Genomic DNA, 14,655 nt, shown 5'->3' on the forward strand with positions numbered 1-14,655 from the left:
ACAAAGTGGTCTTGCAAATGCATATCCAAGATGAGAATAATGGCTCTAACTCCACTCAGAAGTTGTGAGAAATGCCTAGTTTACTGGTGACTAGTTTACAGTGTTGATGTACTCTTAAATTTACTGCTGTCCTTAGGCTGAAATCCTATACTACCTGGGAGTAAATTCCATGATACTCAATGCAACTTCTGGGGACATAGGGTTGAATCTAGACTTGATCTCACTTAAGAGTAGATCTACTGAAATCAATGAGGAAATTTAGTCATGACTTACTTAATTCCAACTGATTTTAATGGGTCTACTCTAAGCAGGACTAAATTGCAGTCCAACCCAGTTTTTTAAATAGTATTTTACTGTATTTTTATTATAGTTTTTTGGTTTTGTTATCAGTTCCATTTGGGTGCCACTGTGGCAGAGAGCACAACTCATTAATTTATACAAGAAATGAATAAACAGTTCAAATTCATTCATTCAGCAAAACTGAGTTAAGATTAGTAATGGAGAGTAATGGAGTGGGACTCAGTTATGGCTAATATAAATCTCACTGACTCCAATAAGACAGTCATGATGAACGTCACATGTTATCTGGTCTGGGTTTTCCCCTCAATATACTTTAGACTGTATTCGTTCTACAGTTTAGTACCGAGGATAGTGAGGTTGGATCAGTATTTTATCTGGGTTTCAGGTAAAGTTTCCCATGCATTTTATCTACTTTTTATTTTTATTTTATCTTGTCATATTTTCAAAAGTAACAGAAAGCAGACCGCAAATCAGGAAAAACTAAATCATCACCATCATCCCATATTAGCACAGTAAAAACAACAAAAAGCACTACACACAGAATGCAATGAAGAACCTTAAAAACTTTTTTTTTAAAAAAAAGAAAATCATGGAAATATTTTTTGAACAGACCTTTTAAAATAACTCAGTTTTTTACTAGCTTCCTAAAACAATCAAAAGATAGAGCCTGGCAAATATTATATAGCCAATGTGATGCTCTCCTGAAGTTGTTGGATACCTCCCACCAGCCAATGGCCAGGGATGATGGAAAGTGCTGTCCAATAACATACAGAGGGACCATTTCAGCCACAAGCAGAATTGCAATTGACATTCCACACCTTCAGGAGTACCAATCTGCTAGGTTCTATGTACATTGGTGGGTGTGGCATAGTTGTGGGCGGGGCCATTTGAAGCTTTACCACAACCTTTACAATGGCCAACTCCACAATTCTATGATTCTATGACATCATTTATGACCCCTGCTTATTTGTGCAAGTAATATTTTCATTAGCAAAACCTCTTTTCTAGCCGTATGTTTTAATGAAGGGCAGGCATGACACTATTAACACCATCGTGCTATGATGTCAGTTGATTTGTGGGCTGCTCACTGATAGCGCTTCCAGTCAGCAAGACACCTCACCAGGGTTGTTGTCTTGCCAGCTTTTTTGTTTCAGTGAAGTACTTCCCTTAGGACCACAAAAGTATGTCTCAAGTGAGTGCTGACAGGCAAGCCATCTGTCTTTGATTTGGTTTATAAAAAACATTTCAGCTGCAGGGCTTGTTCACGCTTATGGTTTACTCCTAAGGCTAAGTAATTAGTCTGTTGCTCACTATAAACAGAAGTATGAATGCAGCCATTCAAGGACAGCTGTCACAATCCCTTAGCAATTCCCCACCACCGCCACCCCAGTATAAAGTTTGGATTAACCTGCCTTATCCAACTCACTGAAGTTGTCTGTGAAGCCTAAATTAGACATCATTCTAATTGAACAGTTAGCAGCCACATTCGGGTGTTGTTGCTTTTTTTAAAAAAAAACCCAATACCAGGTCCATTTTCATGTGTAATGGCAGTGCCCAGTGAGGGTCAATTTAACCCCTTCTTCCTCAGCCAAACTCCACACACTTATGCTCTGCAATGAGCCTTAGGAGAAAGAAAAGCCTGCACTGGTGCTAATCACTCAAAGACCTAGTTTCCACATGTAGCATCATGGAGTATTGTTCTACTTTAAGTGTGGAAAGATACTTTTTTTAACTCTCTTTATAAAGAAAATGGTAAATTATCAGGAACTGGGCTAGGTTGGGCTGATTTTTATCTTCATTGCACTAGCTGTATAACGGCAGGGATTTTAAACACGGGGAAGCATTAAAAAGTTGTAGCCCTCACCTGTAACCTGAAGTTTAGAAACTTGGGTAAAGACTCGGTAATTAAAAGTTTAGAAATGAATTAAATTAAAGCAGCCCATTTTGTCAGCTCAGTGTTCTACAATCTCATTCCCATTTTATGAGGTAAGAAAGAGGTGATAGAAATCTTAAGAGAGTAGGATACATTCTACCACTTGATATTGCGATCACCTAGAAAAAGCATACTGTTGTCTACCCCACATCACATTCAGACAGTATTTGAGTTCTGAAGCACCATGCATACAGGTTGCTAGAAGAAAGGACACCACTTCTCTGGTGCAAAATCCAATGCTAATGTAAAAATCACTGGAGCCACTGGCCTGGGCAAGGGAGAGTTAAATCTCCCTTCTCCATGCACTGCAATCCCCATGAAAATTACAACTTCCCCCCAACACACTTTTCTTAACAACAACAACAAATGGGGTTGCTAACCATGCAGTTATTCTAACACCCTGCATGACCCTCTGCCTGTGCTTGCAGTGCTCTGTATGCAAGGTGAGAATGGCAGGGCTCTGAGACAGTGGGACCTTTGCAGAAATGGAGCCATGACTGTGCCACTCTCTAAAACATTGTCCCTGTCTGGAACCAGTCCAGTTAACAAGAATGTATGGAGAAGCAAAGCAATCTTCTGCACTGAGATTATTCAAACAATGCCTCGGTAATGTAGATAAGACAATACAGCAGAACAAAAAAAGGCAGATGATGCAGGCAAATATAACATCAGAATGTAGAAAGCCATGATTACTAGAAAGAAGCAAGGCAGAACTAACAGATTCAACAGCATTACTGGCCCTTTTGTGTTAGATCTGGTATAATGAGAACTATACAATTATTATAGAATAACCAGATTGACTGTGTAAAGGGCAACCACAAATATATTGATACTCAAGCATGGAGGCATCTAAAGTACAAAACCTATCTGCTGACTGGGTGACTGTACTTTCTATAATAAATAACTGTAGAATACTTTCCATTTCATAACAGATACACCAGTTGCCAAAATGTTTGTGAGCACTTCTGATTATTTTTAATGGCACCAGGAAGGATTCAAACTGCTACTTCAAAGACGCAAGTTTTCCATGCCAATGTTCTAACTCAGGAGTCTTATTCTGCATCCAATGTCAACCCAAAGGGCATGTTCAGAACTTTCATGCTTCCTTCATGCCATTTGGCCAATTTGGCTGCATTTCAGGAACAAATAAATGAGTTTGCACATGTGCTTAAATGCTTTTCTGCAGATACCATCTGAGACTCTCAAAAGCATTCACTAGGAAGCACAAGAGAGATGGTCGGATGATTAACATTCATGGACATGAGCCAAGTGGCCCAGAATGTCTTCCTTGTAACAGGAGCAATTTAAGTGATACCAGTTTTTGCCCGAATAAGTGCTCATTTCCCAGGCAAACCTACTGCAAATGCACAAGTCAAAATTTGGAAACTATATTAAGATATGCACTTTTTGCATATGTGTACAAATTATATTACAGGAAAGGAAAAAAGAAAATGCTGAAGACCTAAGATGAATCATTTGCTAGTCTTATCTATTAATGTAAATTTAAATGTTCTTTGCATCAGGAACAGCTGCAAAGCAAATAGCTGAAACAGCAGCTCTAATCTGTAACTCTAGCTCCAAGGGCTGGTTGAAAGAAGAAGGGAACCAATGAAGGGCATCTATAGCTACCCATGCCAAATGATGCGTCTGAAAAGCTCAACTATTTGGTGAATTTGCATTGTATGTTGGGCTGATGAGTGCTTGAGTGAGAATCTTGGCAGGCCCAGCTGGTAACTTTTGTTCATCAGCGATACAAATAAAATTATGTATGTATGTATACTTTTGATACAGGAACTGCACTTGAAGCATGCTCTTGTTGTTACAGATTGATTGTACACTCAGAAGCTTCTGCATGAATGCTTGCTGGAAAAGTTCACTTAAGTTTGCAAGTTTCTTGCCCCCTAAACAGCCTATTTAGTCATCTTTCCTTCATGTCCAGATTGAATAACCTCACAGAAGTATTAAGAGGAAGGATGAAAATATGAGTTATTCATATTAAATTCAACTTAATATAGGTGATTTCTTATGTTTGCCTTTCCTATCTTGTTCTCAGCCAAATGTTTCCACTTAGCTGTGTTTTCTAATCAGCATTTGCAAACATAATTAGTTATTTGTTCATCTGTATTTTACCTGATTGGTTCCTGAAAAAAATTGCAAAAGGGAAGGAAACTTGGTTAAGTTTGTATTTTTAATATTTCTTGCTAATATGAACATGTAATGAAAATATTTTGATTAATGTTTGATTCCTATTTAATATTCATATTTAATGTCCACATGCTACCTGCCAGGGCTGTCACAAGTTCTCATTCTTTGTGGATAATCTCACACATTTTGGTTAACACAGACTGGGGTGTGAGAACATATCTATAAAAAGCATCCTGTAACATTATAAAGCTACTTTCACCATGGTGCAGTAAATATGGGCATGCAGCTGCAGTTCAGGTAGCCAATGGATCTAAATGATCAAGTTCCTGCCCACTTGTCAAATAAAATAGTGTGCTACTAAAACAAAACAAAACACAGTAATATGCATTTATTTATTGGAATCTGTTGAGGTTGAGTAGGTCACTCTTTAGGGTCTTTAGGGTCTATGCCTACTTCCTTGCTACTCCCAGTGCCAAATATAATCTTTGTGTAGCTAGCTAAAAGGCACCTGGCCATTTCAAACCTCTAGCATAAATACAAAGGATGAAGAAGTGCAGAAGTGCAGGAAACCAAGAGGCAAATTGCTGTCGTTATGTATTTTCTTATGTTTGTAACCTTTCAAGATGGGACTTGAGTAGAAGAAATGTGGATTTCATCTACATCCATCCAGGCACTAACCAAACCCAGATCAGCTTAGCTTCAGCAAAATGGTGGCCTGCTATGCCGTGAGACCATATCCGAGGCGACATACAGTTGAAGAAACTGTACTTCCAACCCCCATGCTCAAGATGAAAACATTTTGTAGCACTTTTCCAGTTTTTATCTTGAAAATGATGGTATGTATTCAAAACAGATGAAGATGCTTGATCTCATTTGTAGATCTAGTGATTAGAAAGAACCACATGTGATCCAGGGATCTTGCTTCTCACCTGCTTGTAAATCCTACGCCCCATCCTCTTATCCTCTTAACAAATATCAAATTCCACCTCAGGAGCTATGACTGATATAACTGGATGGACCACTCTTGCCTAATTTCCCATTTTGTGATATTTGTATTCCATTAAAAAAAAAAGAACAGATATTTAAGTTTGTAAAAGTTTCTGCAAAGTTAGTTATATGCCTCCACCTTGTCACATGTGGAAGGGACATAAGCAAACTTGAAATGCACTCAATTTAATCTACATTCCTTTATTAGATTTATTTTTTTCCAGATCAGTGAGCTTATTCAATAAGCAATACCACATAGCCACTACCAGAAATATACAGGTAAACAAACAAGAAGAAAAAGCACATCACGTATTCACCGAACAACAGTACTTTGGAGGTGGAAATTTTTTTGGACTGTCACACCACTGCAATGCCTTTCTGGCAATCAAACCATGGGAAATCTCCAAAGTTGTAAAGCACAAATGAAAACAAGTGTGCACATTCTCAACTTTTGAATTGTTCAAAAGGAAGTGATCCATGTAGGAACCAGCCTTTTGATTGTCTTGTTTTTCAACCGAAGAACATTTTAAATCTCGTTCATGGCAGTTTCACATAAGCGTCAGGTTTCCTGGGCACCAGCAGAGTAAGCATCTACGCTAATAGCTATTTGGATGGATGGATAGTTTAATGCCGAAAGCAGGTTGCTATGGAGAGTGTGACACAGGAATCTGAGATGACTCAAGTGCACTGGTGCACAAATTGACACAGCCTATAGCTTCTGTTGATATTTGCTGTTTGCTTCCCTCATCCCAGTACGATGGAAACAGATCAAAGGCCAGAGTATTTGAAGTATGCTATTCATCCTCCCCCACTCCCCATTTTCCTCCAGAGGCTCCAACACTATGTACAAAATTATATTAAACATCATGCATGTAGAAATCCTTTAAGTGGTGTCAATTATTCTGTGCTGATTTCCATGTGCTCCAGCAACCCAAATGTGATCCCAAATCTTTCTTCAGCAGCCAATCCTTACTTTTTATTAAGTACTGTTGGTATCTGCTTTTGATGTGAATAGAATGCTGATTCCCACTCCCATGTTAATTGTCAGCATGAAGAATACATAACCGTTGAACACTATACAAAAGTAACTAAAGCATTACTGCTAGCTATCTACCCATTCACCCACATAGAAGGGCATTTGCCTCTCGACAAGGAGACCAGAGCAGTAGTAGGTGTGACAAATAGTTATGTCCACAGGAAAGTCAGAAGCACAGGATTGAAACAGCATGGTAGTTCTACTACACTTGGACATACTGCTCTCTCAAGTGCCAAATAAGAGCAGAATCAGTGGTCTAGTGGTAAATTCTGGAGCACAGGAGTTCATCATACCTCCAAGAGAGTCCATAAAATGAAGTGAGTTATGTTGATCCACTATTATACACTACTCAAAGAGCAGTGGTACAATGCATAAAATCCACTTTATGATTATCAGTATGACTGCAATACCATGCACAGTTTCCTAGGAGTAAGCTGATACAAGTTCCCTCAGGAAACATTTTTCATTAAGCCAATAAAATGGCTGAAATACCATTTGTTTTCTTTCTCATGTTCTAGAAGAATCGTGTTCTTAAGAATAGCATAAACATTATGCCATCATTCCTTGATTTCTAAAAATGTCATATTTATATTATGCAAAGAAATTATTTACAGAATTCATAAGCATCCTCCGTGTGAAGTCCATCTGGCAGCCAGGAGAGGGTCTTGGAACTTGTTAATTTGTTTACACTGTAAACCACTTCATAATAAGTAAGAAAGTTCTTAATGCTCATGTGCAAGAATAAGGTATGTGAGCATTGCACTATAGTTAGGGCTAACCCTTCAAATCCAGTTTCTAAAAATGTAAAAGGAAAGAGGGTCATTTCATTCTTCCCTTTCTTGATACCAAACTGGTGTCTTTATGAAAAATTATTAACATGCACTCAATTTAAATTATTACTTTTTGAGTGCCATCTGTCAGAAAAGGTTAATGGCATAAGAAGGACATAAAATGATCATGATTTCAATACTTCAGTCTACTGTCAGTCCTATCTACTATTAAGGAGCTCATTCTCTGAATACCAATGTAGACACAATAACATCATCCACATACATGGGGTGCCAGCAAGCTTGGGAGAATACCAAGATTTGCAGAAGTATGCAAAATATGGGGTGAGAGGTAATGAAGAATTTTTTTTTTTGAAGCACAGTGATAACTCAGTGGCCACAAATACTGCGAGCTATTGGTTGAGAAACAGAAAATGGGATTGGGGGAAGGGAAGGGAGTTTCCTGGCTGATTGGTTGGCTGTAACCCTGAACATGAGCACGCCACATGGTACCATTTTGTTGTGGGTCCTACTTGTGTTTCACTAGTCTCCTGAAAGCTCTGGGCGGGGAGAGGGAGACAGACAGGCATAATGAAACTAAATCTGCACATTTGTCTCCATCATTGTAACAGGACATGAGGCCAGTACCAACCAAAAGGTGAAGCTTTTTTTCCTCCTCCATGCAGTTGTGAACTCAAGCAGATGACGTATATCTGCAGAATAAAACCACAGGCTACCCAGTCCAGCACTCTGTTTCAAACAGTGGGTGATCAGAAACAACCACCTTTTCCACAGCATATTGGACATTAGAGAACCACCTGCTTCACCTGGGAACACCCACAACCGTTTTCATGACTGTTAATACTTTTTAAAAGTTGGATTCCCCCCAAGCCCGATCCTTACACTATTCTGACACAAAAATACATTTGAGTGAATTTTGGAAACCTTGTGGCTGCAATGAATTTTGTAACTATGTGTCAGAAGGGGGTAAAATTTACCAGGTAAAAGTTCTGACCCAGCCAACTGGAACCACCACGACATTCCACTGACATGTCCCCTTAGGAACAATGTTTAAGAGTCACTGACTTGTGACATCTTTGCCTCCTTAAAACAGAAGCTGTTGCTGCCTAAGTCAGAAGCAGTTAGCGATGACAATCACCACAGACATATTCTCTTTAAATGCTTCCTCCCCCCACTCCAGAACTGAGTCCCATTACAACCACTTTATTTGGGGAGGGGGAGGATGCAATGTGCAAAGTGCTCCAGATACAAAGGGTATGAAATTTACACCCTCTCTCACAGTGAAAATAAAACTACGTATATTAGGCACCACTTTAGAATATTACTATTCCTCCCATATTAGTAGCAGTGTGCAAGAATAACTACCTTGCCTCTGAATGACCAAGTAATTCAATCTCATAGTCTTCCCCATCCCCCATAGGCTGTGGATTTAGGGCATCTTATGAGCTCTTGCATTGTTATACTCATAGTGTTGTTACTAGATTACCCATTAAATAATTCACCAACAACATCCAGTAATGGGTTTAAAGCCTTTTGGAGAACTTGCAAATAACTTATAGCTGTTGTTATTTAGTATACCAAGGGTATGAGTATCAAAAGCTGAAGACAGTGTTTGACAGCCTCATCAACAGACATTGATATTACAAATTCTGCACAGCAGAAACCTTAACCCTCAAAGTCATTTTGAGCAGCTTTTGAAAAATCTCATCCCTTCAAGGACTCTAGGAAGAATACTTATCCCACCTGCAGGATTAATGAGTCTCCATGTTGGGTAAAAGTAACATATGAAACAAGTACAATTTAAAAATCAGGAAGCTAAAATGTAACACTTATATCAGTGCCATCTGCACCCATGTAACTGAGCTCTTGTAGGTCAGGAGTCTACAGCAAGGAACCTATGATGCTGGTTGACTACTTTGTAGTTGCACACATTGGTAGGATTCTGGACTATTTTCAGACAAGAACAGCAATGGGGTAAGAACATGCTACTGTCTTGAGTAATCGTGATAACATGCTTTTTCTACCACTAGGAAGAATAAGCATGTATACCTAGGTATTAGATAGTCAAGATTTCTGAGGACAATCTATGCTCTTTTGACTTTTTAGATGGTAGGAAGTAACAATGCCAACACTTCTGAGTTAACACCAGGAAATTATGTGCTGCAGCAAAATCCTCAGGCCTCTGTCATGGCTTCTTGAGCCATATCTACTCATTCTGTCAAGAAACTGCACTGAGCAAAACAATGCACTGTTTGGCTGTAATGATGCTTTAATGTTGGGAAGTGAAGATACAGCTGCCAGGCCTGAAAGGGGGAAATGATGATGCTATGGTTTCATATGCCAACCTAGTAAGCCCAGAAGGAGGAGAAACCAGCTGAAGTTACAAAACCCATTGAGATAGTGACAGAGTAGCACAACTGCTGTGTGTCCTGCAATCTGGAAGTACACCAAAATAGATGATCAAATGGAAATCTGAGGATATGAAGAATTCATGAAAGGTAAAAATAAAAACCTTGGCATATCAATGCCAAAGAGCAAAATGCAAAGGTTGCTATTTTCCATCTACACAATATTATGCATTCCTGCATACTGGAACTAAGCAGAAGATGAACAAAATACCCTTCACCTCTATGGTTGTGACTCTGCTAGTTCAAGAATCCATCATGTTAGACACCTAAGCATGACAATACTTCATGTCAGCTCTAATGATAATTGTTATGTCATGCCACATGCAGTTTGTTGAATATGCACACCCATCAGCATGTCAGCTGCATTCTAGTTTTCTGTATATGGCAGGAAAACATTCACACATTCACATTGATTTCCAGGTCATTTTCTGCTTTACAGAGCAAAGTCCAATTCATATATCCAGCCACCTGTAAGGAAGACAGGTGCTTGAAGCACATTAATTATTATTATTAAAATTTCTATACTGCCCTATACCCACAGGTCTAAGGGCAATTGTCAGATGCTGGTGATGGTTGCTCATGAGTAACCAGGCAGGATTCCGACCTGGCTTTTACAGGTTTTATTGTGCAAACTATTTACAGTGCAGATCCACAAAGTTCATCTCCATCTCAGTCACTAGCAGAATCCGGGAATGGCCCCTTCCGGTTTCTCCCCCAACATAAGAACTGGCCAGCCTGGCTAGGTGAGGCGCTGGGGCTCTCAGCAGCATCCTCAAGCACTTTCCTCGCTTGGCTGGCCCCTTCCCTCTCTTCTCCACTGGAGGTGTGGCTTTTCCCACTGCTGGAAGAGGAACTGCTCCTCAGGAGTTTTGGATGCTCTCTGTATCCCAACGGCCCCCCTGCCTCCCTCCCCTGTTCTGATGGCAGTCCCCTGACAGCAATTTTATATTATATTATTATTATTATTATTATTATTATTATTATTATTATTGAAGAAATTCCCTGTGCAGTTATGACAATGTTTACCATAGCATCACAGCTCCCTCCACCACACCATCACTACCTACAAAAGGTGGTGTGCAGAAACTGTATGGGCAGTTGCTTTAAGTTTACATAAACACATCACTGCTTCCTATGAACAGCCTCCACACTGCAGCATTTCAAAAAGCCACTCGTGAAAAGGGCTGCATGTGCAACTTTAGCTCTTCACTAACTAGAAGGAAAGTAGATAAGTCTATAGGATGGGTTGTTCAACTTATTTCCGTCTTTTTTAAAGCTAACTGTGCATTTCAGCCTATCAGTCTGGCTGGCTACCATTTTGTCAACTAGCATTCCTCATTCCCTGCCTTTGTGCCATGATAACTTGCTCTCTTATCAACAAACTGGATTTTCCTTAGGACAGAGAGGTGGATAACATCACACTGATAGTATTTCCAAAAGTTGTGGAGATGAGCCTTTCAGCCATTCAGTACATACCAAATAGCCCTTGGAGACAGATGATTTTAGCAAACAATGTAAAACCTATTTTAGAATCATTTTGATTTTAAAAAAATTAGATGCTATAGATTAGGGGTGCATATTCCAGACATATGAAAGTAATTATTCTGGTTAGTTTCTAAACAGAGTGAATTGCTCTTCTGTAGTTCCTTGACTGAGAGAAGATAATGATTTAATGTTTTACATAAGCCTCGCTTTAAGTGACTATAATTCAGCACTCGTAATGGACAAGAAAATGCATTAGGGACAGCTAAACACACAAGCCTGCACAAGTCACAGCCATTAAGATGTTTTATCATTTCAATGGGATGAAGATTTTTGCCACAGTCCAATTAACTTTCTGAGATATCACTGTTGCAGATCTGACAGCTTGTGAATCTGTTTATTCATTTTTTGCCAATGTCAGATAGAATCTTCCATTATTCATAATATATTATTTTAAAAATATCAGACCTGGTTACTCCAGGGTCTTGACATACCCTGTCAAGTTCAAATCATGTTAATGAATGAGCTTTGCAATAAACAAAGTATTTTACCATTATCATGTACCCACACACAATTTTAGGAGTGTGGATGAGTCAATTTGTAGTAGGCAGCAGCACAGAATACATGAGGCTTTTCCTACAATCCCTATGCAAGTACTGATTGGAGAGCCAAAGGAGGGGGAGGGTCACTCTCCGATACTATATAATACACTCTTGCCCTATATTTCTTACTCCTCTCTGCCTAAAGGAACAATACCATCCAATATGTTCTTGGCTCCCATAGATGAGGACTGCAGAATTCTTGTGCTATTTCCTGTGTTATGGAGAGAATGTTGGAATGTTTCACTAGACCCAATTCAAACATTCAGCCCATGTTAATATCCTTTTTACTAGAGAGCATGTGCCCAACACCATGTGAACAACATTGTGGCCGCTGCCAGATGACCCATTTATTGAGCATTTATCCTGCTTTCTTTGCAGGGAGTTTAGACAATGTTGCATCAAAACAAGTGCTGTCCCACAATTTCCAACACATTTCTCTGTCCCTTTCTTTACCTTCAGGTTTGTTGCACAAGACCTCCTAATCAACTATAATAGTGCAATCTACATTTGTCTGTATGTGATTGAATACCACCCAAAAAATAGTGGCAGTGAAAGTGCCCTGTATGTGAGCTAAGATATCATGAGCATACAGCTAGATCTGCATGTTCCTTTCCCCCTTCCAACAGGTGTAGGAGGAAGGTATACATTGGGTGAATTGCACATATACTTCTCAACCTTGCACAGAGTGTCATTTGTGATATGGCAGCAACATGTGCCCTTGCTGCCAAAGCCAGTTCCCAACAGGTGAAGGACATTATTATGGGCTCAAATGCCTGAACCAGACCTGAGAGAAACCCTACCAGAAAAAAAGGAGATTTATTCATCTGCAAGATGAGATTGCCTGGTTATCTGCATGTTCAATTCCTGAACACTAAGACTTTCAGAATTAGCTTGGTACACTGCTGAGTATTCAGCAGCAGGTCTTTTCAGAAATGCAACAATGAGGCTGGATTATTATAAAATGGTCTCGCATACAGCTCTCTCCTCAGCCAGACCACCCACAAGCAAAAGAGCAGAGATATTGTGCACAAAGGCTGATCATAGATACACAGAAAGGATATTAAATCTGCAGGCTATATAGCAATCCCCCTTCCTGAGAAAATAACATCCAGTAAATTTCTGACTCATGCTCATTTTGTTTCAAGGACTCCAACGGAGGTATCAATACATATCCTTTAAAAGTACGGAGAAAGGAAAGAAATCCAATTTTCATGGCTGCACCAAGATGAATTGATTCTGAGCATAAAACTGGAAAGGCTCTGAAACTACGGAAAGTAATGTTCTCCATGCAATGAATTTTCATTCCAAGATGTAGAATGAGAGCATTCTTCACCACTGGGATGCCCTTACATCAAAAACACAAGACTGTCAAATTAGAAATTACTTCCTGTAGAGTGGGGGGCAAGAGAGGATGTTCTCTCCTTGGATCTCTCTATGACTTTACTAAATAAAAGTGTTACAGAAGGAAACAAAATCCACTATTAACAGAGTAACTGAAAGAGGGAGGGAGGGAGGGAGAGAGGGAGGGAGGGAGAGAGAGAGAGAGAGAGAGAGAGAGAGAGAGAGAGAGAGAGAAGTCATTCCTATCTCTCAAACTGACTGAAATGCAGATGACGGTAAGAAAGAAGAGCAAGGACAGGAATAATGTTCTTCCCCATACAACAACCTGAAATGAACATTAAAAGTAAATAAAATGTTAGTCTCCCATGAGGTGACAGGACATTCTCCAACAATTGCATTTCAAGAGCAGTTACTCCACCCCCACCCAGCCAAGCTGGATGGGGTACTCCTGGCCTACTTATGCTGTAGCATTTCATTTAGGATCCTCCACCAAGGCAAAGAAGGCAACTTAACAGGATTTGGAGGGTGTGTGTGCAAAGGTCTAGGTGGCCACTCTACTTGTTTCCCTCATTGGTGCTCTTTACCAAAAGGAATGACCACCACTCCAAAAAGGATGGATGTGCTCTGTCTGATAAGCTTCCATATTACTTGCAAAGTCACACTGTAATAATGGCCTTGGAAACTTTCTGCCCCACAGAACCCATTCTGATTAAAAGAAAAGTGTTCTGTATGCACTGGTAGCCTCCACAATTCTTGTGATGGCATAGTATCTATTTTGGATTAATATGGGTCAGTCCTACATCTTCATCTATGTTTTGGCAGTCAAGATAGTCAGCCGTGGTATTTTCTACTTTAGTCATATGTTGTACTCTTAGATACTAGAGGAGTAATTCTGCCTAGAATCTACTTCATGATGCTTATCGTTTCCTTGTGAGCAGCTTACAACATTACCACTCCTCATCAATAGATGCAAACCTTTACTTTGGCATTACTTGTGAACACCCTAACATACTTTTGTAGAAGTCTGTTTTTCAAATGCAGGAATGCCAGCTGATAATTCTGCTTTGCTTCAATGAAGACCACTAATTCTAAGCTATTAGGCTCTAGGTTGTGGGCTTCCTAGCTAGGTAAGCACTTGGAAGCTCTAGCAGTGGAATGCCCAACTGAAACCAGTCCTCTTCATTCCACTACTAAATGGAGTCTATAAGTTGGTGGCTCATTTGCCCAGAACTTAACTGAGCTTTACCTTAGTTTGGAGCAACAACCAAAACCTTCGATGTGGAAGGGACTCAGCTGCTACCTAGTTTACTGTCAAGCAGGAATACATCTTTCCTAGGACCTATCCCACACTTACAGCTGTTCTAGGAACTCTAGGGCTACAGATCTGATCCACACTCTTCATGCCCCTGACACAACAATTTAGTTCCTGGTGTCCATGAATCTGCACAAATTTCTGTCATAATGCCTAGGTTCCTTTTCTCAAGACCCTTCAGACTTCGGGCCAATTCTTTGTTTACACACTTACGGTCAGGCTGAGAAGTGAGTTAACCTAGGATACAAACAGGATTCAAATTTTCATAGTCTATGGACTATGAGAGGTGAAATGGGCTCTTGCCATTGTTGACTAGCCTGT

General features: G+C 39.7%; 1 protein-coding gene across 2 annotated transcripts in view; it reads right to left on the reverse strand.

The window, feature by feature from the left end:
- Positions 1-14,655, reverse strand: part of NEURL1 (neuralized E3 ubiquitin protein ligase 1) — a 138,004-nt gene that overhangs the window by 25,670 nt on the left and 97,679 nt on the right. The window lies entirely within an intron of this gene.

The sequence above is a fragment of the Podarcis cretensis genome (assembly GCF_951804945.1).
Source record: "Podarcis cretensis genome assembly, chromosome: 5".
NCBI classification, from domain to species: Eukaryota; Metazoa; Chordata; class Lepidosauria; order Squamata; family Lacertidae; genus Podarcis; species Podarcis cretensis.